This window comes from Sceloporus undulatus, unplaced genomic scaffold (assembly GCF_019175285.1).
Source record: "Sceloporus undulatus isolate JIND9_A2432 ecotype Alabama unplaced genomic scaffold, SceUnd_v1.1 scaffold_16, whole genome shotgun sequence".
NCBI classification, from domain to species: domain Eukaryota; kingdom Metazoa; phylum Chordata; class Lepidosauria; order Squamata; family Phrynosomatidae; genus Sceloporus; species Sceloporus undulatus.
The window spans coordinates 1,841,176-1,865,889 of record NW_024802938.1 but is presented as its reverse complement, the minus strand read 5'-3'; the positions used below and the strand labels follow the sequence as shown (position 1 = coordinate 1,865,889).

At 41.3% G+C, this 24,714-nt stretch overlaps 1 long non-coding RNA gene across 1 annotated transcript; it reads left to right on the top strand.

Annotated features, from left to right (window-relative positions):
- Positions 1-5,359: 5,359 nt before the first annotated feature.
- On the top strand, positions 5,360-14,169 carry LOC121917355. The gene is made up of 3 exons (XR_006101009.1): positions 5,360-5,420; positions 8,500-8,551; positions 14,063-14,169. It is a non-coding gene; the product is annotated as an uncharacterized LOC121917355 (long non-coding RNA).
- The last annotated feature ends 10,545 nt before the right edge of the window (positions 14,170-24,714 follow it).

Genomic DNA, 24,714 nt, shown 5'->3' with positions numbered 1-24,714 from the left:
AGAGAGGCCTCCAAGGTGTCATCAATTAATTGAACCCCTGGCCTTTCACAACTTGATTGATAGGCAGGTGACTGAAGTGCTGGCTGACTTGGGCCCATTCGTTTCCCTGCCTGAATGTTGTTGCCCTTTTACTGTGAGGGAGAAGAAAGGCCAGATACCAAGGGGTTGTCCTTGGCAGAGTTTGTGTGATCCCCTTGTTCACTGAAAGCTTTATCTTTGGCAATACCATTAAAAAAAAAAATGAAGGAGCTAATAAATCCTCCTTTTCAATCTGGGAAGAGGAAAAATGCATTTTTATTTCTCAGTATGAACTTTTGTGGAATTCTTGACTTGTGCCACTGAAAACAAGAGGCCCATCTGTCCTCTTCTGTCTGCCTGACCATACCCAACATGTGATAGGCCATCATGTTGGGAATTTCTCTGCAAGGTATGGCCAGGAGAGTGGACTTAATATTATGCACTAGGGTTATTCCACTACAAGAAGAGAGAAAGAGTGTTGTCCTACTACTCTATACTCCATTGTATTCTATAAGATTTATTTTTGTGTAGAGATGTACAGGATTGTGATCCCCTTATCTCCCTTGTCTGAGCCTGCTCAGACCGAGATCCTCAGAAGATGCTTTTCTTTCAGTCCCACCACCTTCACAATTATGGTTGGTGGGTACATGAGACAGGGCCTTCTCAGTGGCTGGTCCTATGATCTGGAATTCTCCCCCTAGAGAATTTAGAATGGTTCCCTCCTCAGTTGTCAGGTGAAGACTTTTTCATTCCAGCAGGCTGGAAAACAGCATTTAGGAGGATAATATATTAAATTGTACTGTCTGAACTGCTTACTGGCTAGCATCCTGTATTGCTGTTATTGATTCATAACTTCGAGTTATGGACCCATAAATACTCTGTACTCAGCTGTACTGTGTATTCATGATTCTGGCACTATTGTCACATTTGTAAATGCTTCCTATCGCACCCTAAACTCCAGGGAGCTGCTCTGAGTGATGGAGGTTTGTTCTGCTGGCAGTTAGGACTCAGCAGGATGACGTTTCCTGCCCCCTTCAATTAGTCAGCAAGGCTGCAACAATCAGAAGCAGGCCTTCTGTTGTAATTCTACATCATGCTGCAGGTTGCTAGTCTGGAAACAGCATCCTGATGCACCCTGATCAGCAGCAGAACAGACCTTCATCCCTTGGTGTGGCTGCTGGTGGTAAAGGGAGGTCTGGGGGTCAACCCAGAAGATACATTAGTTGCACATTTGTAATTAAGTCAGCAATGTAGGAGTTCACTCATCATTTTTAAGTGTGTGTTTTAAATTGTTTTAATATTTTTAGTAGTTTAATTCTATTTTAATGCTGGCATATATATATATATATATATATATATATACTATGTTGTAATCAATTTAATTTGTAAATACAATTTTAACTAGACTACATTTTATTTATTTTTTGCAAGCTACTTTGACTCCCTTGCCAGGAGAAAGATGGGATATAAATAAATAAATATGCCAGCTTGAGTCCCAATCTAAAATGAAAGTTCTTCTTCATCATCATCTTCATCATCATCATCATTATCTCAAAGAACTTTTTTTGGTATTCAACCAGAACAAGGGAGGCTGAAGGCACTAGCCCAGGATCCTATGTTTCATTGTCTGCTGTCCTGCTCCCTGCAGTTCAAACTTTGTTATCTGATAAAGCTGAGTTCCAAATTAAAGTAGGCCCTCAGTATCTCCTGGGGTTTGGTTCCAGGACCACCACCCCCAATGGATACCAAAATCTGTGGTTCCTCAAGTCCCATTATATCTAATGGTATAGTAAAATGGTATCCCTTATATAAAATGGTGAATAACTGAAAGGTTTGCTTTTTTTCAATTATATATATATATATGTGTGTGTGTGTGTGTGAGAGAGAGAGAGAGAGAGAGAGAGAGAGCCATGGTTGGTTGAATCTGTGGATACAGAGGGGTGATTGTACAGTGAAATGGTGTACTCATTTTTAAACAAAGATGTCTAAACACTTTCTCAGGTCTTCCTACTCAACACAGCAAACACTGGATTCACAGAGTGGGGGCTGGACATATTGGAATATAGAGGGCAACAGTAGGGGCTAGTGGCTTCCACTTTAGTGGAATAGTGAGTCCACTCTGGGTTCCAATGCAAATCTTCAAGTAGCTATTATCCAAGGTGGTGAACCTATTTTGAGATTGGGGCATTAGCAGCCTGGGTAGCATCTTTAGAATTTGGGTAAACACCTGGTGGATTTAGTCTCCCACAGATGTGTAAGGACCAAGAGGCTGAGCCCCATCCCCAAAATATCTCTTTGGATAGCTCCTTTAACATTCACAGTAAAACCCAGAGCAGAATCGCCACTCCACTGAGATGGTTGCCACCAACCCTCACTGAGGGAAAGTGCAAGTATAGCCAAAAATATTAATTTCCTTTGTGCCAACCAAATGCCTGATCACACAAGGGCTCTTCTCCCACTACAATAACTTTATTTCTAGAAATGCTATGCAATTAGGTTTGCTCGTTTTTATGTCATACTTATAACCTTTCTTGGATTATAGTGGTGTTTGCATTAAATGTTTATTACACACTGCCAAGACATTATTTTGGTGCACAGGAATACAAACACACACATACACAGAGATACACACAAACCCACACAAAATATAAATGTAAATGAAAACCATCTTATGTTTTAAAATGCCTTTTTCCCCTTTAGGGGGGGCTTTCTGGTCAATTAAATAAATAATAATAAAATAAAACTTTTATTTATATCCCGTCTCTCTGTCAATGACAACCAAGGTGGCTTACAAGTTAAAAATTCCATACAGTCCCATATCCCACCCTCCCCTCAAACATATGTAAATTAAACAATTTAACAATTTAAAACCATACATTAAAATCAATAGTCAAGCCAATGAGCTATAGCAAAGTTCATAAGGGGTAATAGGTTCAAATTGGTGGCTAGGTTTTCTATTCAGGAAAAGCCTGCCAGAAGAGACCCATCTTGACAGCCTTTTTAAAGCTGTCTAAGCTGGTAACGCGATCTCCTCTGGTAGATCATTCCATAATCTGGGAGCAGTTGAAGAAAAGGTCCTCTGGGTGGTTTGCATCCAGCCTAGTTTTTATAGGCTCAACAAATTCCTTCCACAGGACCTGACTGCGTGGGCTGGATTATACAGAAGGAGGTGGTCCCGAGGATAGGTTGGACCCAAGCCATTTAGGGCTTTAAAGGTCATAACCAACACGTTGTACTGTGCCTGGAAACCAATGGGCAGCCAGTGGAGCGATTTTAAAATAGGTGTAATGTGATTGCCTCTGGTCACGTCACATCTTGGATCACAATAAGAGCCAGAATAGACCTGGATGGCTTGGAAGCATGACGTTTACACGCTGCACACTCCCAAGCCACCTGGAAGCTGCCCAGAAGCTGCCTGGCTGATTATACAGGGACAGCTTCATGACACTCTGGGAGCATGGCGTTTACACTCCACACACCACTTAAGTGTAATGAAGCCAGCTTCTGGCTGCAGTGTGGGCTTTTTGCTGCTCCTTTTTCAGGTGGCTTCAAAGTGGATTGGGGATGCAACATGCAGTTACTTTAAGTTGCCTCTTCCACTGGTCTATTTTTGCCCTAAGTGCTGGGAGATGAATGCAAGCAGGAAGCAACTACTGATCTGTCTACCTGATCTATCTGCTAGTGTTTAGTCAGCTCCATGCCCAATGAAGAAAACATCTTTTGAAACATAGGACTGTTTATTTACATATTTTATTTATATTTGAACATAGTCTAAAGGATGGCTGAAGGTTGAAAAAAGCAAGAAAGATGTTGCGGGCTAATGAAATAAATGCTTTCTTAAACTATGCCTGTTTTGCAGCAATTTTTCCAGGCTCTTATGTATGTGTGTGTGAAGGAGGGAGGGAAGGAGGGAGTTTCTGGAACAAGACTGGAAAAAGGGGTGGGGGAGCAGTGAGCAAACTTTTGGCTTCTCATCCTTTCTCCATCATACCTGATGAATAGGGTACTTAGGCCATGCTCAGAGCACTCACACTGACCACCCTCTCACCACCCAAGAACAGCATTAAAGCAGAAATGAATTCCCACTCTAGTGAAGCACAATAGTGTCAGGGAAGGGGGTCATTAACAGAGTTTTTGCATTAATTAAAAGAAACACTTTCTAAATCATGGACTACTGGAAGAACAACGAAGAGAGCCAATGTCATGTGATAATCCCCAGCCAAAGGCACAATTATCCTGCTCCAATTACAATTTACCAGCTGGTGTGATAAAGTCCTAAGAGAGATAGCTTCTCAGACACTACCAGGAATCAGGATCAAGGATCATCATAAATCTGGTACATGGACTCAACTGAGATCCTCCAGGTGAGAAAAAAAATTCCCTGAAAGTCCCAAACTATACAAATTTATTTTGCTTTGGAGTCTCAAACTGTACAAATTGTATTTTCTTTATCCTGAAACATTTCCTGGGAACTCCCAGCATTATCAAGGACTTTTCATTCTCACAGTGGGCCATTGGTATCTGCTGGGATTTAATTCCAGGACTCCCCAAAATCCATGGATGCTCAAGTCCCATTAAATACAATGGCATAGTAAAATGGTGTCCCTTATATAAAACAGCAAAATTAAAGTTTGCTTTCTGGAATTTTTATCTTTTTTTAAATATTTCCAATCCATAGATAAAGAATCTGTGGATATGAAGGGCCAACTGTATTTCCTAGGTCAATTTAAATCAGTATTTTCTGAAATGAAATGAATCTTTACTTCGCTCTCCATTTGTATTATCCTGGAACTGGCTAAGATGGCCACCACTAATAAACACAGCTAATGTTTCCAAGTCACAGATTTAAAACAGTTCGAGTGATGGAAAGGGGACTATTTTTACCAAAACAAAATGACTCTAATATTTAACTAGTATAATACTCCTAAAGTACTTTACTATTTTGACTATAATAATAAAGAAGGTTCAGTGTAAATGGTTGAAAATCAATTTCTAAAATGCTTCATGAATCTAGATGGGGAACATGATCAATGGAGGAGGAAGGAAGGACACCAAGGAGGGGGAGTGAAGGAAATTTGGGATATTTCAATGAATCTAGATTCCCAGGTGCAGTCCTGGGCATAGGCAGTTAACAAAACAAAAAGAAGTAGAAACTTTTATCCCTTCTAGATGAACCCTGAGTTGTGCTACAGAAAAAAGCTTAAATGCACTTTCTACACTCAAAGACATGAGCAATCGTTTTAAAATCGGTAAGGAGGAGGCAGCTCATGTAGCTGGGTGCAACTTTTGCCAGCTGTGTAATGTCAATCAGATTCTATGCCTCCTTTCAGCAGATATACATACAGCCTATACATGCTTACTCAGAAGTCAGTCTGCCTGTGTCCACTGACACTTATTCCCAGGTAAGTGTATTTATGACTGGGCTTACATTACTGAATGTCTTTTTATCAATGGACTTTCCCCATCCTAATAATAAAGTTGTGTTTTTGTCATTCTCGTTTGCTTTATCTTTTTCTCCCTATGGTAGATCCAAGAATTTGACAAATTCACAAGCAATGTAATTATTTTATAGTTTTTCTCAACCTCTTCTTGAGCAGTTAGGGCTGAGACAGCCAAGGCATGCATCCCATAATCTCTGTACTTGTGTATTTATTACCTGGGTCAAAGGTGAAATCATAAAGCTCTCAAAAGACCTTGTACGTTGCAAAAATGGTGAGTGAGAGATGACTGCTGACCTCTCACTCACATTAAACACATACTCTGTCATCTCATCAGACATTGGCAGGAGAGCACAACTCATGATGGTGGCACAAACAGAATGGTGGCCCTCCCTTCTTTGCCAAAAATATGTGGGAGAGCGTAATGCGACTCAGTACAAGCCATCAAAGTTTTCATTGCTTTAATTTGGTGGAAAAATGAAGGTTGGACAACAGCTGATCTTGGCAGACTGTTCGTTGCAGGCCAGTCATAAGGCTCAGCATTCACGGTAAATAGTAGCCATTGCTTGTTTTGCTTCTGGAGAAGCAGGATCACATTTAACAGACAGGGCTATACTACATGGTGCTTCCCCATTTTTGTCTTTTATGTCAATTTGGCCCAAACCAAAATTCTCTCAAAAAACAATGATGTATGTCCACAGCAGTATGAATACTAAAAATTCTCTTGGAATACAACAGGAAGTTATAACCTGTTCATTCAATTTATATTGTCTTTCCTCTGAGTTGCTTCGAGTATCTGTGCTGTTAAAAAACATTACACTTTTGTGAAGTTGAAGGCTTTCATGGCTGGCATCCATAGTTTTTTTGTGGATTTTTCAGGCTATGTGGCTATGTTCTAGAAGAATTTATTCCTGACATTTTGCCAGCATCTTTGGCTGGCATCTTCAGAGAATGCTGGCATGGAAGAGAGTTGGATATGGATACACACACACACACTGTGTGATCCTGGGTAGGGAGGATGTTAATCTATGTATTGTTCTGTCGTTGATGGCAGGGCCTCGGGGTGGGAGGATATGCAAAGAGGATTAGTGTCTGCTAATTGGTGATCACTGTCTGCTGGGAAAGCCCCTGACCCTGGGTGGTTTCTCATTTGCATTTGCTGAATCCTGATTTTGCTATTTTTTTAGTACTGGTAGCCACACTTTGTTCACTTTAAGGGTTTCTTCTTTCCAATTGAAATTATCCAGATGTTTATGGATTTCAGTGGCTTCCCTGTGCATTCTGACCTAACAGTTGTTGGCATGGTCCAGAATTTCAGTGTTATCAAACAGTATTTTATGCCCAGGGTGGTTTATAACATGTTTTGCTCCTGCTGATTTTTCTGGCTGACTCAGTCTGCAGTGTCTCTTGTGTTCCTTGATTCTTGTTTGCACACTGAGTTTGGTGGTCCCTATATAGACTTGTCCACAGCTGCATGGTATGTAGTAAACTCCTGCGGCTGTGAGATGGCCTCTCTGGTCCTTTGCTGAGCGCAGCATTTGCTGGATTTTCTTGGTTGGTTTGTAAACCATTTGGAAGTTGTGTTTCTTCACCAGTTTCCCTATTCTGTCTGGGACTCCTTTGATGTATGGTAAAAATACCTTCCCTTTGGGTGGTTGCTTGTCTTCAGTCCTCTGGATATTTCTGGTTTGGCAGCCCTTTTGATGTCTGAGCTGGAATAACCATTAGCCTGTAGAGACTTGTCTAGGACTTTCCTGTTCTTTGTGAAGTCAGGGAGAAGTCCAGATTGGGTACACGATTCCTCCAAGTTGGACACAGAGTGGTGTGATAACATCCATTTTTCAGCAGTTTATGCCCATGCCCAACTTGTGCCCAGCTCAGGAGAAAAAGGCATGTGATAATCTCCTTTCACAAGGTTCAAGGGTTCAAATTTCAATCACTAAACCAATTGTTCCTTAATAGACTTTTCATAAAAACTCACTCGGGGAAATCTTCAGGGATGAAAAGAGATGCTGACCCTGTCTGCACTGGAGCAGGGAAGCCTAGGTAACCTGCCTCTGGAGCTGTCCTGACCCTCTTCCATTACAAAGCCCTCTATTCTGAAGCGGGGCAGCTGTGTGCATGTCCCACTCAGCTGCCTGGTGTGTCTACCGCTTCTGTGTCTTGAAGTGACTACCACGTCACTCTGAGGTCAGAATCAGGTATCCAGCAATGGTAACATGGCTGGGCATCTTGTTCTGACTTCAAAGCAAGCAACTGAGTGCACTGGCAGACATACCAGGTAGCTGAGCCAAACCCAATCTTCCCTAAGATCCAGAACAATTAGCAGCTTATTAAAATCCAAGGTAAGGAGGAGTAAAACCTGGTTCTGGTGCTAGGTAAGCTGGATGTCATCCAGTCTGCTAGCACCAGAACCAGGCCTTGGGCTGTATATCATCCAGTCTCCCCACTGATGGAACTGGGAGAGGCTTTTGTGTTTGGTCTGTGCAGACATAGCCATTATTACTGTTTTAAACAAACTGAAATAAACTTTTCTTCAAACATTAGTAGGAACCTACCAAAGTCATCTTTCCAAAGTTGGCAGGGGAACCATATGATTACAAAATATCAAGCATGCCTTTGATATACCCAGTGGTTCAATAACTCTTCATTCTTATTCCAATTTATTTATTTATTTTTAGTCAATCCACTTTTTATTTTAAAATGTTTTTATATTTAATTGGGTTTTGCTGCTGTTTCTGTTAGTTCCATTTCATATTTTGTTTTAAATGTTTACCTTGCAAATGCTTTGAGGAGGCGCCCCCACCCTCACATGAAAGGTGGCATAAAAATATTTTAAACAAACAAATACAGTGTAAATCCAGTGACTTGTTTCTTCACATATTTTGTCTCATCTTTGAAAAGTTCTGAAACCACTTAAAATGAAAGCTAAAGGGCCACTTTGATATTTGCTAAGTGTTCCCTCTTTGGCCTGTCAGCATACTCATTAGAAATACTATCCCTGAATGTTTTCTTCACACTGGGAACTTGTTTTATGCTACAGAGAGATGAACATCTTGCAGTGGTCATGCAGCTCACAAGAGACCATGGGAACGGTGAGTGTCAAACATATTTAAGATATGGGCCCATGTAAAAGTGGTTTTAATGTAGTCTTCTTTTTTGAAGATAATGGTTTACATTAGATTGATTGTATGCAGACCAAGAAATGTATCGTATGCATCCACTACGCACTATGCTGAAAGATAAAAAACCCATTTGCTGTTGTTTTTTAAAAAAATACTGGTGGACTTTGACACTGGTAATGCAGATCCCTGTGTTCCTTATAAATCACAGATATAATGACTGCCTGAGATCAACTCACTTATCTATGAGGTGGAAGGTGGTTCATGACTCCAAAAAAATGAACCATATATGTTATTTAAGATCAAGGATGGGACAAGTACAGACTTAAGGAGGTATGCTTTGTGTTCTAAAACTCTATGTTATGGCCCAAGCAAATGCCTATTCCAGCTTCCTTTAAAAAAAAAACTTAAGTAGCCTGCTCTCACCTCCTTTGAGGCCAGGACTCATGACTTACTAGGAAAATATCTGCTATTCATTGGTGTCCCTAAGGACAGAGGCTGAATTTTACATTATTTTCAGTGGCAGCAGAGTATGTGTGATACCCAAACCCAAGGCCAACTCCACCATGAAGATGAGAGAAGCTGTTTCTCTCCCTTGGAGATCAGAGCTTACAGCCCCCTCTAAACTAATTTGTTGCCCTCATGATGCTGTCATGATACAGCTGCCAGTCCAGTTGGCTTCTGTATATGAAATCACCACAGCCCGTGAGAAGAGTAGGAGCAGCCCCTAAACCTCATTTTGATTAAATATGTGTGTGCTTTTCCCACTCTACTCCTACTTGTTATGCTCTGGCTCGCCGTGCCTTCAAGCCATTTCCAATTTGCTGTTGCCTTCCTTTGAGGCTGAGCGTGTCTGACTTGCCCACAATCACCCACTTCATTTCCATGACTGGGTGGGACATCAAATTTTGGTGTCCCATGGTCCTAGCCCCTGGTAAAACAAATCCCTACAAACAACTGTGGGGAATTTTTTTTAAAATGGAAGACTCAAAACCCAAGAAAGTCCCAGATCCAGACAAAATGGCCTTCAGACTCCAGAGTTTGCCCACACCTTCACTAGAAGATCAGTTGCCTTTTACTCTATACTTCTTATGGCTAAAAACTGACAATTGCAGTCACATCATTGTGCCGAGAAACTGGAGACAAAAACACATAAAATAGAAAAATAATCCCACTCTGTACATAGCCAACAACACGTTATTAGATATACACTACACAGGCATCAACTGAGCTAATTTGGATTTTGAAATCCAGGATCCCTTAAACTGTTCCCAAAATTCAAATATCATCCCAAAGTTTTCTACTTGGCCCCAACAATATATTTGTGAACCCAATTGCCTACTTTTGGTAGCAATGGACAAAACAATCTATTTCCAGTCCTTGGTAACTTCACATATCAATTGTGCAGTTTTTCATATCAGTCAAAATGTTAAGTCTAATTTTGTATCAGTATGCATTTTTAAAAAAAAACCTGCAACATTTATATTTATATTCGTACACATTTCTCCCTAAAATATGCATCATTTTTTGTTGGCAGGGCTTTCTTCAGTGTATACATTACTGGGTACAGTTTGTGAAATGGTGACTGCACTGCAAAATTCAGGGAATCATGAAATTTGAGAGATAATGATCTTTCTGATCTGCACATTAATCTAGGAAATGCAAACCAAATAAACTTCTTTTCTATAGTTTGTGGATCCACAAACAGTTGGATAACTTCAATAGGAAAGAGGAAACCCTTTAAGTAAACGAAGTTTGGCTACCAGTCCGGCAAAATAGGAAAATCAGCACTCAGCAAATGCAAATGAGGAACCACTCAGGTTAGGGGGGGGGGGCTTTCCCAACAGACAATGATCACCAATTAGCAGACACTAATCCTCTTTTGCATATCCTCCCACCTTGAGGCCTGGCCATCAACAACAGAACAATACACATATTAACATGGGAATCACTCCACCTTACCCAGGGTCACACAGTATGTATGTATGTGTACACACACATACAAACACACTGTCTTCCAGGTCAGCATTCTCTGAAGATGTCAGCCACAGATGCTGGCAAAACATCAAGAATAAACTCTTCTAGCACATGGCCACATAGCCTGAAAAACCCACAAAAAAACTATGGATACCAGCCATGAAAGCTTTTGACTTCACAAACTTCTTTTCTCTATATAAACTTGACTGCCATTTTAAGCTGCTCCAGAATAGTAAATGGGCAGGCATGGGAGCATGTAAAGCATATAGCAAGTGCTTAGTGGTTGTGGCCAAGGAAAGAATACTGAGAAGAAGGGAAAGGAAAGAAAACTCACAAAAATAAGTCCACCCCTTGACCAGTGGAACACCTATTTGCAGAGATCCCATTTAGATACATTAGTAGACATTTCTTATCTTCTTTATAAATCTGTATGCTGGAGATGCACATATGGCCTGCTTTGTTTTGTCCCATATAGAGGCAGGAGATACTGGTGCACAGCATAGACAATGACCAGCATAATTCGTGGGGACCTCTCTCCATTCTTTATGTCCAAAGGGTTTCCCAAAAATTCTGATGCATTTTTCTTCTGCCTGGCTATAATTACACTCAAAAACGAGCACTTTCCCAGTAACAGTTTGAACCTAGACTTCCTGCTGTGTGTGGAATTGATGTACACTATTTCTAGCACACCCACAAGGCTTTTTGGAACAGTTCCCTCAGATGATAGAAAATTTAGTTCTGTACTATTTGCTATTTCTTTTTTAAAAAAAATAGTTACAAATTTTTCTCGTGACCTTTTTTATTGGGAATCTCATGTTAGTTGAACTGCAAATTGGACTGAGCAGAGGAACTGTTTTAAATTTACACATCAGGTGAACTTGGTGCAAAGTAAAAAAAGAAAAATGAAAGAGAAAGAGAGAAAAAATTATCTTAGTTGTCCCGAGAAGTTTGAGCTGGAGCTGAGAAATGATGTCATATAATCATTCAGCTGCTAGTTTCTAAATTAAATGCACTGCATCAAATGTTGCTGATGCTAACTAGCAGAATGCTGGTTACCAAGATCCAAGAGAGTACATAGGGAGAGCAAAGCAGTAATACATTTGGGCCTACTTTACACAGGCTTCCGATCCATAGCAGCAAGCTGGGAATATATCCAAATAACTGGAGCAAGTAGGCCTAAATACATTTCTTTGTATGTCTCCATCTGTTGCCAGTATTGCATGAAATGAAAGTAAGCACTTAAACCTGTAATCTTTCACAAAGGGATTGTCAGACAAAAAGATCCATTGTGCTGCTTTTAGGCCTGCTTCCCAAATTTCATGCATGCCAAACATGAACAGGGGGAGACCTGTTGAGAGCTCTAAATAATTTTTTTGGATTTCGTACATTTTTAGCTTTCAGTTCAGCACTATTAACAAGGGAAGAAAAAGAATATCAGCGCCTGATCTCATACAAAATAATATCATACATGGGTCAGCTGTTATTTTATCTGCACTGGAGAATCAGTAAACTGCCAGCCATGGGACTAAGCAAAACAGGCTCAGTGGGCCACATCAGGGGGTATGTGAAGACCCAGCTTGGTGGGGACAAGTTGTCCTATTTTGATGACAGCCAAGAAGAATGATGGAATTCCTTTCAGCACTCATGTGAGTGAGAGAAATATTGCCCTGTATTTGGGTACTTTATATATCCTATGAAAACATGTTTCATAATCTTAGTTAATTCACACTAAATGCACCCTGGAGTTTGGATTAGTCTTTAGAGGTGAGGTCTAAGAATGTTTGAGTGTGGGGTGGACTCCCTTAAATACACAACATGTAACTGTTGTATTTCTTTTAACACGAAAGGAGAAGCAAGATAACTTGGCTACTTGCAGCAACTCAACAAAATTCCTTTTGTACTTTGGGACTGAATGTCCTACAGAAATGCAGTAGGCTATCAGGTAGCTTGCTTTATTTTAAAGGAGACTTGCCTAGCTTTGTATGGCCTATGTAAACCATGCCCCCCCCCATCTCACGTGGTGTTCTTTCCTTCCCACCTACTTAATTACTCCTTCTTCATACATGCTGGAAGTGGAAATAATACTCTAAAGATTTTTTTTAAAAGGCCAAAACCCATGATTTTCAATATGCAAAGGGATCTTGTAGCACCTTTGAGACAAACTAAAAGAAAGAAGTTGGTAGCATGAGCCTTCATAGACTTGACCCTACTGCATGCATCTAAGGAACTAGACTCAAGTCTACAAAAGCTATCAGTTTCTTTCTTCCAGTTAGTTTCAAAAAGTGCTACAAGATCCATTTGCATACTGATTTTCCAGATTAACACAGCTATATCTATCACTATGTTTTTCAAGTTCAAGAAAGCCTGACAAGAAAATTCCTAGACTGATGAGAATCATTGCAGTTCTAGGCTTATTCTGCATAAAACTGAGATGTGGATGATTAGCATAGAAAACAACATTTTCTGTTTCCTGTGCAGAAAATTCAAAACAACCATGTGTGACTTTTGTACAGGATAAGTCCTAAATTGCATATAGGCTTCAAAATCTGTGTAATTTCCCAAGACTTTCTCACAATGGGAAGAAAACTGGTAAAACTACTTGTCACTTCCTTAGAGAAAAAAATTAGAAGAGAATTACATCCCTACCATACACACACTTTAAGACATTCCTCACCTGCACACCTACCCTGTTCCCTTTTATCCCTTGTTGTACATGCAGTCTTTCTCACCCCTTAATTACACAAGTGTTCTTTCTTGTCACTCACCCACCAGCCCAGCTGATGTTTCTCTCCCTTCATCCTTGGTGCTCTTTCTCTTTCTGTTCTTCCTATTTTCTGCCACCCACCTTCTTCTTCATTCTCTCTTATCTTTCCTACATTGTGCCTGGGTGCTTGTTCAGCTTTTCCCTCTCCTCAGTTGGCCACATTTTGAGGCAAAGGTTGAAACATGTAGCCTTCTAGATGTTGCTGGACTGCAATTCCATCAACCCTAATCCATTATTGCTGCCCTACAGATGTCAACTGAGAAATATACCGTACTGAATTTAATAGGACCTACATCCAGATAGCTGGTGAGGTGTAGTAGTTTTAGTGCTGGATTAAAACTCTGGAGAGCAAGGTTTGAATCCCCATTCATCCATGGAAACCCATTGGTGACCTTGCACAAATCATACTTTCTCAGAGAAAGATACTGGCAAACCCCCTCTGAACAAGCCTTTCCAACACCTTTGGGTTAGAAACAATTTGAGGGTGTGTGCAAACACACACACACACACACACACACACACACACACACACACACACAGAGAGAGAGAGAGAGATTAGTGTGGCTCTCAAGTTAGTCCCATTATCCCTTATTATTGGGTTTTGTCAGATGATGGGAATCAAAATCCAACAATATTCAGTCTGCATGTTCCTCAACTTCATTATAAGACAATATGAACAAGAAATACAAAATCTATGTGAAGCCATGTTAGTCATGTTACTACATTCTGATCTGATCATGCAGATGACCTTCTCACAACCCTTCTACACACACTGCTTTGTTGTATCCTATCTGTGCAACCACTCAAAGAGATGGTGAAAGGTACATGGAAGATCCTGCTACATCACAACTCTTGCCGCTCTTCACATGCTCAAGAGGATAGGTCAATAGGCAGCAACAACAAAGAGGGAGAGCAATAGTGTCAAGATGCTCCAGCCATCAGCAGCAAGTCCTTTCACAGAGTTGACAGCCTTTGCAGGTGCCGAACAGTGCCAAATCTGATGCCATCCATCCCTGAAGAGGGAGCTAAAGATTATAAAGTATGCCTGTAGCCAAGGTCTTTTATTTCTTATCAGTCATACTGTGCCTCCTTTTCAATTAATGCTCATAATAATAACAAATATTAATACATGTTATTAATATAGGATGTTTATAAGGTACTTTGCATGGATTGATTGTTCCAGATCTAGCTGTTTAACTGTCATTTGCAATTCAAAGTTTCAAGTTAGAATCTGAAGAAATAGATTGTGACTCATAGAAGTTCATGAAAAGTTATGGACTCAGGCTGGCATCCTTCCAAGGTCACTAAAATGAGTACCCAGCGTGTTGGGGGCAATTAGCTTACAGATGTAAACTGCTTAGAGACTGCTTAGGCCAGTGATGGCGAACCTATGGGATGTGTGCCAGAGGTGGCACTCAGAGCCCTGTCTGTGGACACGCAGGCTGTCGCCCTAGCACAGAGTTTGCCAGAGTTTCTTACTAGAAAGCCAAAGGGACTTGGCACTTTGCAATAAATAAGTGGGGTCTGGGTTGCAGTTAGGGCCCTCGGTCTGTAAAAGGTTTGCCATCACTGGCTTAGGCAGCATGAAGTGGTATATAAACGAAGCTGCTATTGCTATTATGGATTCTGAACTACTGAAACTGTCCATATATATTGTTCTGCTCCAATAAAGGCTAAACTGTTCATAGCATATAATAAGTTGTTGTTGTTGTTGTTGTTGTTGTTGTTGTTGTTGTGTGTCTTCAAGTCATTTCCATCTTATGGTGACCCAAATTCAAACCTATCATGGGGTTTTCTTGGCAAGATTTGTTCAGAGGGGATTTGCCATTGCTTTCTTCTGAGAGAGCATGGGTTGCCCAAGGTCTGCTAGTGGGTTTCATTTCTCCCAGAGTTGTAGTTTAGCACTCAAACCACTATAATACATTAGCATAATTTAATTTATAAGGCAATTATTGTCATCCTCATAATTCCTACCTGCAGTCTGAAGTGGTATAATCCAGGAAATATGTCATCCTATAATTCTGTTGCAGGTATAGATGTGCTCTTGTGCTCATACTCACTAACTGTGACTTCCTGATGAAAAGGGAGTTATTTCATTGTCTATTTATAAGATCATATTTACGCTGTCGTTGTGGTACAAAATGGAGCCATCCAAGGCAACTGACCATGAGGTTAAAATGCCAGACTTGGAATATCTATTATAAATCATGATGTTGTGTGTATCTGTTTTGCTTAACCTGTTCCTTTCCTGATAGTTAAGCCCCTGTCCCCAAAAAAGCACTGAATTTCCTTGGAAATCTGGCCATGATACCTTAATAAGGAACCTATTCACCCTGCTGTCCCCATCCAGTAGTCTAAGCATGATCTGTAGTTCCTGTTGCACTGATGCTAGCAGAAAAGTCCTTGCACCTGTCAGACAGAAGGAGAGAGGGTGATGAGTGAGAAGCAAATAAGCTTATGTGATCACATTGTTTATCTAGTAGATGTCCATCATTATGGGATTCCAGCTCAGCTACAAAACTTTGAGCCTAGATAGATAGATAGATAGATAGAAGCCACATGTCGTATGCTGAAGGAGACTTTTGTGTCCATTTCCTTGGCTGAATAGGGAGCTGTGTGCTTACCTGAGGTCAATGTCCACAATCTTGATCTCTGATCTAGATAGACCCTTCAAAAAGCCCGCACCCCTGTCGTTAGCTGTTGAAATATGGGGAGAAGTGCTGATCTTCATTAGTTGGCAGAAATATGTGCACAGGTTTATCTACTGGAACAGAGCAGTAAAACCTGTGTACAAGCACCTAGTTGAGCATGGGTATGTCACTAGAGGTATGTGCATGCACATGCAGTGCAGTGTATAGTTGAAATTTGGCACACCAAAAAAAGATTTAGCATTACAATTTTTAAAAAGATTACCACGGTGGTTTTAGGCATGCCACTTTTGTTCAGCCTACCCCGCTCCTCATCTGCACTAGGGATCTAATAATAAAAGTGACTGACTTCTTTACAGGGTTGTAGTACAGTTCCTGGCTAAAGAATGCAGATAAAGCAGTTGGGACATTTGAAAGCACTGTGCTAACATTTGAAAGCACAGGTCTGGAGAACTTGTAGCCCTCCAACTGGGAATTACACTTCCCATCATCCCTTACCATTGAACAAGTTGCCTGAGGGTGAGAGGAATTGCATTTAAAGAACACTGGGAGAAACATGGATTCCCTAAGTTTAGAATTTGGGTTAAGAATTGTCTCACCATTGCCTTTACGAAAGATCCTCTAATACTTGGGCTAAGCTTAAGCAGCTTCAAAAACAAACAGGTGTCTCAAGCATATTTTGCTAAAATGAATAATCTTGTGAAATGTTAAGGCCCTATCGTCTTTATTTTGATGCTGTTTGTTTTTTGTTTTGTTTTTTTTAAATACAGAAGAAATTCTTGTAAACTCAGTCCTGGAGCAAAAAGAAAGGAAGAAAAATTCTGCTTTTCAGAACTGTTAGACCCAAGGGCTGTAATAATAAATAGAGAGAGGAGGTAGTTTCTCACTTCAAATAAGCGGTGGCAACTCTTCTCACAACCTTGGCCTGCCTCATATTTGTGCAGTTGCTGACCATAAGGCTGCCATAACCCTTGCTGTGCTTTGGACAAGTGCCTGTCTCAATCATTCTTCATATCATCCTGAGGCTAAAATTAGTTGTCTCCACACAAGTGTCCAAACTGTGAAGGATTTCTGCCCCTTTCGGACTCAGATTTTATGTCTCTGATTGGCAGGCAAGCATAGCAGCTGTCTATGTGGGTGGCAAAGAATTTCTGTCCCTTAGGACATTGGGGGGGGGGGGGGGATTTGGGGCTGTGGCTCTAAAACACTTTTCTGTAAGCAAGACAGAATTGTGCTGCTGCCACTCTGTTGGGGTGAGGGAGAATTAAACCTATCCACAATCACTGTTCTTGCAGTAGCTTTAGCACGTAGCTGGTCAGGGTAGAGGCCAGTGAAGTCAACTAGAGTTCTGACCTCTACTTCTTTCAAAAGGTACGTTAAGTACCAATGCAGAAAGCATTGCATTCAGATTTTTATGCTGGTTTTATACTTGTAGGGCTCCATAGGCGGAAAAATGTGTGGATTTCAAGAACAACCTTCATTTGGTTTCTTTGGTAAATTTATTGTATTGCTTTGTTTGAAAATCTTTAATTTAAAAATACAAACAAATTCATTTAGTTTTTGCCACAACCCAAATACAACCTGTTATGCTGGCCTAACTGGGGCCCGTTACAAATGGGCCTAATAGCACGGACTGGGTCTGTATTAGGGTTAGAAAGGGGTGTCCCTTCCGGACGCCCCTAACCCTAATACGGACTGAGTCCGTACAAAATGGCGGCGCCCGTTCCACACAGGGGCCACCATCTTTATGTAGCAGACGCGCTGCGTCCGCATGTTGCGCAGCACATATGATGCTGTAAATGCGCCATTGGCACCTTGTGGCGTCATATCCATGCTGCGGAAAGAAGTGCCATTTTGGGGCTTCTTTTTGCTCTGCGAGGGAGCCACGCGGTTTGGCTGCTGTGGCTCCCTCATGGAGCAACCGGCAGCGGCACGAGACTGCCCCTTCTGGGCGGTCTGTAATGTGCCAGTGGGTTTTTACAACTCAGTTGGCAGCTATCTATCAGGAGGGAGGGAGGTAAATTCTGGCCCCAATAAAATTTTCCTTCACTCCCCAGGTTTCTAGCATTGTTGTAACTTAAAACTACAGATGGGCATTTAGATATAGAAATAGAAATAGAATTTAGGCAAGAAAAGGGGCAGGAAAACTTACCAAGGGAATTCAAAGATAGCAAATAGAGGAATTCTAAATGATTTTTTGCATCTCAGTCTCTGAAATGCTAGAAATTTGGGCAGTGAAGGAAAATTTCATGGCATGGAGATATAATACCCATTTGAGGGAGAAATGCCTTCATGTCCTCTCCACTCCCTATAATTTTACTCCAGCCTGTTGTAACTGCCAGCTCTTTCATATATGCTCTATCACTTTCAAGGAAACTGTAAAATATCTGTTCATTTACATTTTGGCCTTTTTTTAAAAAAACTTCTAAGCAAAGAATATATATGTCTTAAATGTCATTAAATTTTGCAATAATTCATATAGTATTCCGTGTGTGTGTGTGTGCGCGCGCACATAAGTTTTCATAAACTATAGGTCATTTCATGAGGTGCTACCAGAATTATACACATGGTGGGAGAGATATGGAAATTGTAGACAGTGAGGTCAGAGGAGAAAAAAAATGTAGAACGAACTGGCATTGACAATTGCCTAATTAATATTGGCCATACACAGAACATTTGCTACTACTAGGAAGAATGTCCTGGTACCAGATAAGCCAATTAACATATGAAGTGTGACAAGAAACCTTTATCTTGATTCCTATCTCTGGAGATAGTATTGTACCACTTGGCTCATTAACTATTCCTATTCTGAAATGAAAAGGTATGATTTTAAGAATTAAAAAAATCCAGTTTTGGAAACTTTCAAACAGTGTACTGAATATTATTTCTGTTATTTTAGACACTCTACTAAAGCATCAGTGGGGGCATTGTGAATGGCCACTTGCTGCTCCCAGGCTTCCTACAAAGGGAGAGAGGAGATATACATGAGACTGCAGCAATGTGTCCTGGCCTTGTATTGAGGAACATGCATTTCACCACAGAGAATACAAGGCATATCAATATATTAGGAAGGTATGGTAGATCAAGGCAGATTGACAGTCCATCTAAGCTAAGTATTGTCTGCATTGATTGGCAGTTGGTCTCTGAGGTTTCACATAAGAGCCATTCCCATATTAACTGGAGATATCAGGAACTGAACCTCATAGAATCATAAAGTTAGAAGAGACCACAAAGGCCATCCAGTGCAACCCCCTGCCATGCAGGACATGCAGTCTGCTCCATGCAGATCACTGACCTTCACAAGGCCCTTTACCACTTTGTTGTCAGCTACAGAAATCTCATTTTTTCATAAAACCTGGAAGAAGACAGACAAGCCATTGGGATTTCCTCTGTTGCTACTTTCATAGAATATTCAAAACCAGACTATTTATTTTATGTTATTTATGTCTTGACTTTTTCCCAGGACCCAAAGCAGTTTACAAGTGACAAGGTCTCTTGATGGCAGCTTGCTTTCATAGTTTAAATGCCCTGAAAAGAAAAATCTAAAAAATATATCTGCATGAGGAAAGAAATATGAGAATCTTTAAGAGGAATTTCCTAGCTTACAATGCATACCCTTTAACGCTCTCAATTTAGCAAAGACTGTGCCAATTAATGTCATCCAACTTTCTTCAGATGCTCTTAAAATGCTCCTGTTTTTCTCTCTTCCTCCCACTTTCCATCTTTGTCATAAGCTTACTTCCATTGCTGCAAACTGAGTTTGCACCAATCGAAAGGAGAGAAGAGGAGAGCAGAGGTACAGCAGAAGCAAACTACTGAAAATTTGTGCTGAAAATGTTTTTTTCAAATCCAGAAAGCTTTATATTCTCTGTGCACATTTATCAAATTCCTGTTCAGTCATACTGAATACAGAGACAGAAGTACTGCAGCAAAAACTGAGAAGGGATGGGGGAATCTGGAAGAAGTTTCTAATTCTGGTAACAAGCCCCTCCAAGCTAGTAAACTCTGCTGCTCAGCTTGCTAAAAAGCCCATCACAAATTAGGCCAGTTATCCACTGAGTCATCAGCAAATGTCAAAGAGTGCTTGAGGGATGGCAGGGAACAACCACTTGCCAGGACCGATCAAATGACATTCCAGGCAGGCACCTAATCCTAATCTCAGGATGAACATGATCTCTCTCCCCCCTTATTCCACCCCCCACAATGTTCACAAGATGTTAGTAAATGCATATATTAGCAGCCATGTTTCACACAAGAAAGAGAGAGATTAGCTCCAGAGGAACACCAAAAATAGATGGCTTTTAAATAAATAAATGAATGACTAAACAAACAAATCCTTTTAAAATTTAAAACAGCAACATTATTCATCATCATTTATAAATGCATATATTATATATGCATTTGTTGTACAATTATTGTGTATTGTAACAGCAAATGCCCATTTCCTAAAAAACCAAAAAACATTTAAAGAAGTTTCAAATTATCAGGTAAGACCTGCACACTTATAATATACTTGAAAAATTGAGTCATTGATTTCAGAGACTCTTCCTTCTGTGCAAATGTGTTTTAAGCGACTAGAGAACTCCAATTTGTTTAAAGCAAAAATCTAATAAAGCCTTTCCCCATTTTGGTGCCTTCCAGATGTGCTGGGATGCAGTGGATAGGGATAATTGGGGGCGGGGGGGGGGGAGTTCATAGTCCAATTTGCCCAGACACTAGCTGGTGAGGGAAGACTGGTCTAGTGGGTCTCTTTATTTTCTTTCTTCTCTCCCTTTAATAGTTTGACAGTTTTTGAAAGACAAAATGTTCCTTCAAGAAACACATGTTCTCTCTGAAGAGATGTGGGGAGAGAAATCCTTACGATGCAATAATTCTACAGATCTTTGGGTTTCAGAGGCTGCACATGTGTAATGGAGCAGTGATTATAGCTGTGTAGCATGCAAATGTACGCATATTTTTGCACATTCTATGTGCCTAGAAATGGCTATGAGCAACACACTTTAATAATAATAATAATAATAATAATACTTTTATTTATATCCCGCTTTTCTGTTACAAGACAATCAAAGCGGCTCACAACATATTAAAATCCACATTTACAAAATTATGTCCCAAATTCCCCCCCTTAAAACAGGATTAAACATATACAATTCAAATATTTATTAAACACACACACACACACACAATACGAGGACAGAGTGGTGGGCTAATACATGATGGGGGGCAGTCATTCCGTGGCCGGCCCTTTTATTCAGGAAAGGCCTGCCGGAAGAGATCCGTCTTGACAGCTTTTTAAAAGCTGTCTAAGCTGGCAATTTGACGGATCTCGTCTGGCAGACCGTTCCATAGTTTGGGAGCAATTGCAGAGAAGGCCCTCTGGGAGGTAACAGTTAGTCTGGTTTTTAAAGGCTGCAATAGATTCCTCCTAGAGGACCTGAGGGTGCGGGACGGATTATATGGAAGCAGGCGATCCCTCAAATAGGTTGGCCCCAAGCCATGTAGGGCTTTAAAGGTTATAACCAACACCTTGTACTGTGCCTGGAAACTAATAGGCAGCCAGTGAAGAGATTTTAAGATGGGTGTAATTCGGTCACTCCTAGTTTTTCCAGCGACCAGCCTGGCTGCCATATTTTGCACTAGTTGAAGTTTCCGGACTAGACACAAGAGTAGCCCTATGTAGAGCGTGTTACAGAAATCAAGTCATGAGGTTACCAGTGAATGTATAAAGTTTCTAGGTCCTTTACTTCCAGGAAAGGGCGCAGCTGGCATATGAGCCAGAGCTGACAGCAGGCGCTCCTGATTGTCACATTCACTTGGTTCGTCATGTGAAGCGACGGATCTAGGAGCACCCCCAGACTGCGAACACAGTCCTTTGTGGAGACTGTGACCCCATCTAGGACTAGAGGTTGCAACCCTATACCTGGTTTGGGGGGCCCTACTGTAAGTACCTCTGTTTTGTCTGGATTCAGCTTGAGTTTGTTTTTCCTCATCCAGCCCATTACCGCTTCAATACACAGATTGAGGGGAGAAATGCCATCTGTTGTCATAGCTGCTGATCGGGACATGGAGAAATATATCTGGGTGTCATCAGTGTACTGATAACACTCTGCCCCATGTCTGCGAATGATTTCCCCCAGCGGCTTCATATAAATGTTGAATAGCATCAGGGACAGTATGGTGCCTTGAGGAACACCACATTTAAGCTCCGTTTTCAAGGAGCGACTGTCCCCGGGCATCACCCTCTGGAAACTACCCAAGAAGAAGGACCAGAACTATTGGAGTGTAGTGCCACCAGTTCCTAACTCTCTCAGGCGTTCCAAGAGGATGTCATGATCTATTGTGTCAAAGGCCGCTGAGAGGTCTAGAAGCACCAACGGGGTCACGCTTCCTCTGTCAATGCCTAGATAAAGATTGTCAGCCAGAGCAACCATGGCAGTCTCCAACCCATATCCTGTCCTGAAGCCGGTTTGAAATGGGTCTAGATAATCAGTTTCATCCAAGATGGCTTGGAGTTGAAGGGCGACAGCCCTCTCAATCACCTTGCTCAAAAATGGCAGATGGGATGCAGGCCTGTAGTTCTTCATATCCAGGGGGTCCAGGGAAGGTTTTTTCAGGTGTAGTCTAACAACTGCCTCCTTTAGGCAAGTTGGAACACAACCTTCCCTAAGGGATGCATTGATGACATCTCTAAGAAAAGCCCTCAAGGCATCACCCCCATGGATGGCCAGCCATGATGGGCAGGGATCGAGGGGACATGTCGTCTTCTTCACATTTCCAAGGATCTTGTCCACATCATCAGTACTCACGAACTCAAACCGATCCAGTTTATTTATTTACAGTATTTATACCCCGCCCTTCAGCCCTAATGGCTCTCAGAGTGGCTTACAATTATATTATTTTTAATTAGACAGTTCCCTGCCCTCAGGCTTACAATCTAAAAAGACACAACACAAAAGGAGAAGAGAATGGTGGTGGGGAAGGGGATCAGGTCCAACAGTTCTTCTCTCCCTCTGAGGCCTGGACCAAGGCAGATGGACTGGAGAGAGGGCTCTACTTCTTAATTCAGGCCAGGCTCGATGGAGCTGGGCCTGCATCTCTCTCTCCATGGCCGGATGGCACCAGATGGACTGGAAGGAGGGCTCTGCTTCTTAGAAGGCACTTGGAAGGCAGAAGTCCAAGTAGCAGTAGAAACAGTAGCTTCTTCTTCCCCCTGTCCCTAGATAGTCACTATGGTCCTCCCATTCTCTCTGCTGAGGTGTTTTGCTACAGAGCCCTGTCAGGTCCTGGTTCTATAGCCCTAGCAGGCAAAGCAGCTGTGACTGATGACAAACACAGTGCCTACTGAGTCAGAGCCTCAGTCCTGAAGAGAGGAATCCATTTGGAAGGCAGATTAATAATTGATTACAGCATGACCAAAATACACAGATATGCAATCATAGCACTTATGCTTTGTACCAAATAGGTAACACACAGTAGATGACCAAAAAACAAAACAAAAACTCCTGTCTAACTGTGAAAAGGTTTTCCCTATGTTGCCTGATTTTCCAGTTGTACAATGTGGCCTTGCTGACCCAGGAGGTACTGGCATTCTGTTTCAATGTTTGTCTGCTCAGAAATCCTTTCTCACTACCAAAGATCCCTTTGTGTCAAACAGCTGTTTAGTCCCCCCTTCCTTCCCTTCTTCTTCACTCATTTCGTCTCCACCCTTCTTCTCATATGGAAGTGTTGTTATCTCTTTAGCAGACTTCAGTGATCATGTCTGTCATTTCAACAGCTCTGCTTTCTTACTCCTGTCAGATGGGATGGTGTGCTGTCATTTCCTTTTGTTATAAACTCTGGATCAGGGCCAGGTTGTTCTTGACTGAGTTTCAGTGTCGAAGAATCCAAGTCATTGAATCACTAGGCTAGCACAGCAGCTCCTACAACCGGACAGTAGATTATCAGTGATAATTCAAGATGCTAAGATGTCTCCTATGTGGAATCCAATTCAGAACTGACCAGAGTTTGGAAAAGTTACTTTTTTTTTAATACTGTTCACAGAATCCCATGATGACCATGCTGGGGCGGGGGGCGGGTAATCTGGAAACTATAATCTGAAAAGCAACTTTCCAAGCTCTAGGCTACGGCTATATCCTCCAATATTTCACATATGAAAACTGGGACGTCTGTAGCCAAGCAACATCAGAGTGTGGTCAAGATGACAAAAGTTATTGATGAGGACAAACGCAGAAGCTAGGAGAGCCTGCAGCAGTTTGCTTTTGTCTGAGCCTCCTGTGAAGGGCAAAACTCCTCCCCTTTCTCTCTTCTTTTTACTGCTAAGTATTAATCTTTTTTGTGCTTTGAATCCATTTTGCAGCAATGGAAGTAAGTGGAAGACAAAGGGGAAAAGTGGGAAGGGGTGGGGAAGGAAGGCACATTAAGAGTAGTTAAAAAAGTCAGACACTTTTTGTTGTTGTCCCCTCTGTTGTTGAGACTGTCCCTGCCAAATCAGGACAATTGGAGGCTATGAACTGTTGGCTCCCAAGACTAGAGACTTATATGCCCTGTGGCCTTCTTTTCTCAGAAAGTAAGGGACCTTTCACTGTACACAGTTATGGCACTATGATTCTGCTTAAAGTGCCATGGCTGCATCTCATGAAATCATGAAAGATAAGTGGTTTAAGCATGGATCACAAAGAATGATGTTCTAGATGAACTGTCCCAACATTATTCTGCAGAGAACCCAGTGTGTATGGACTAAACAAGAA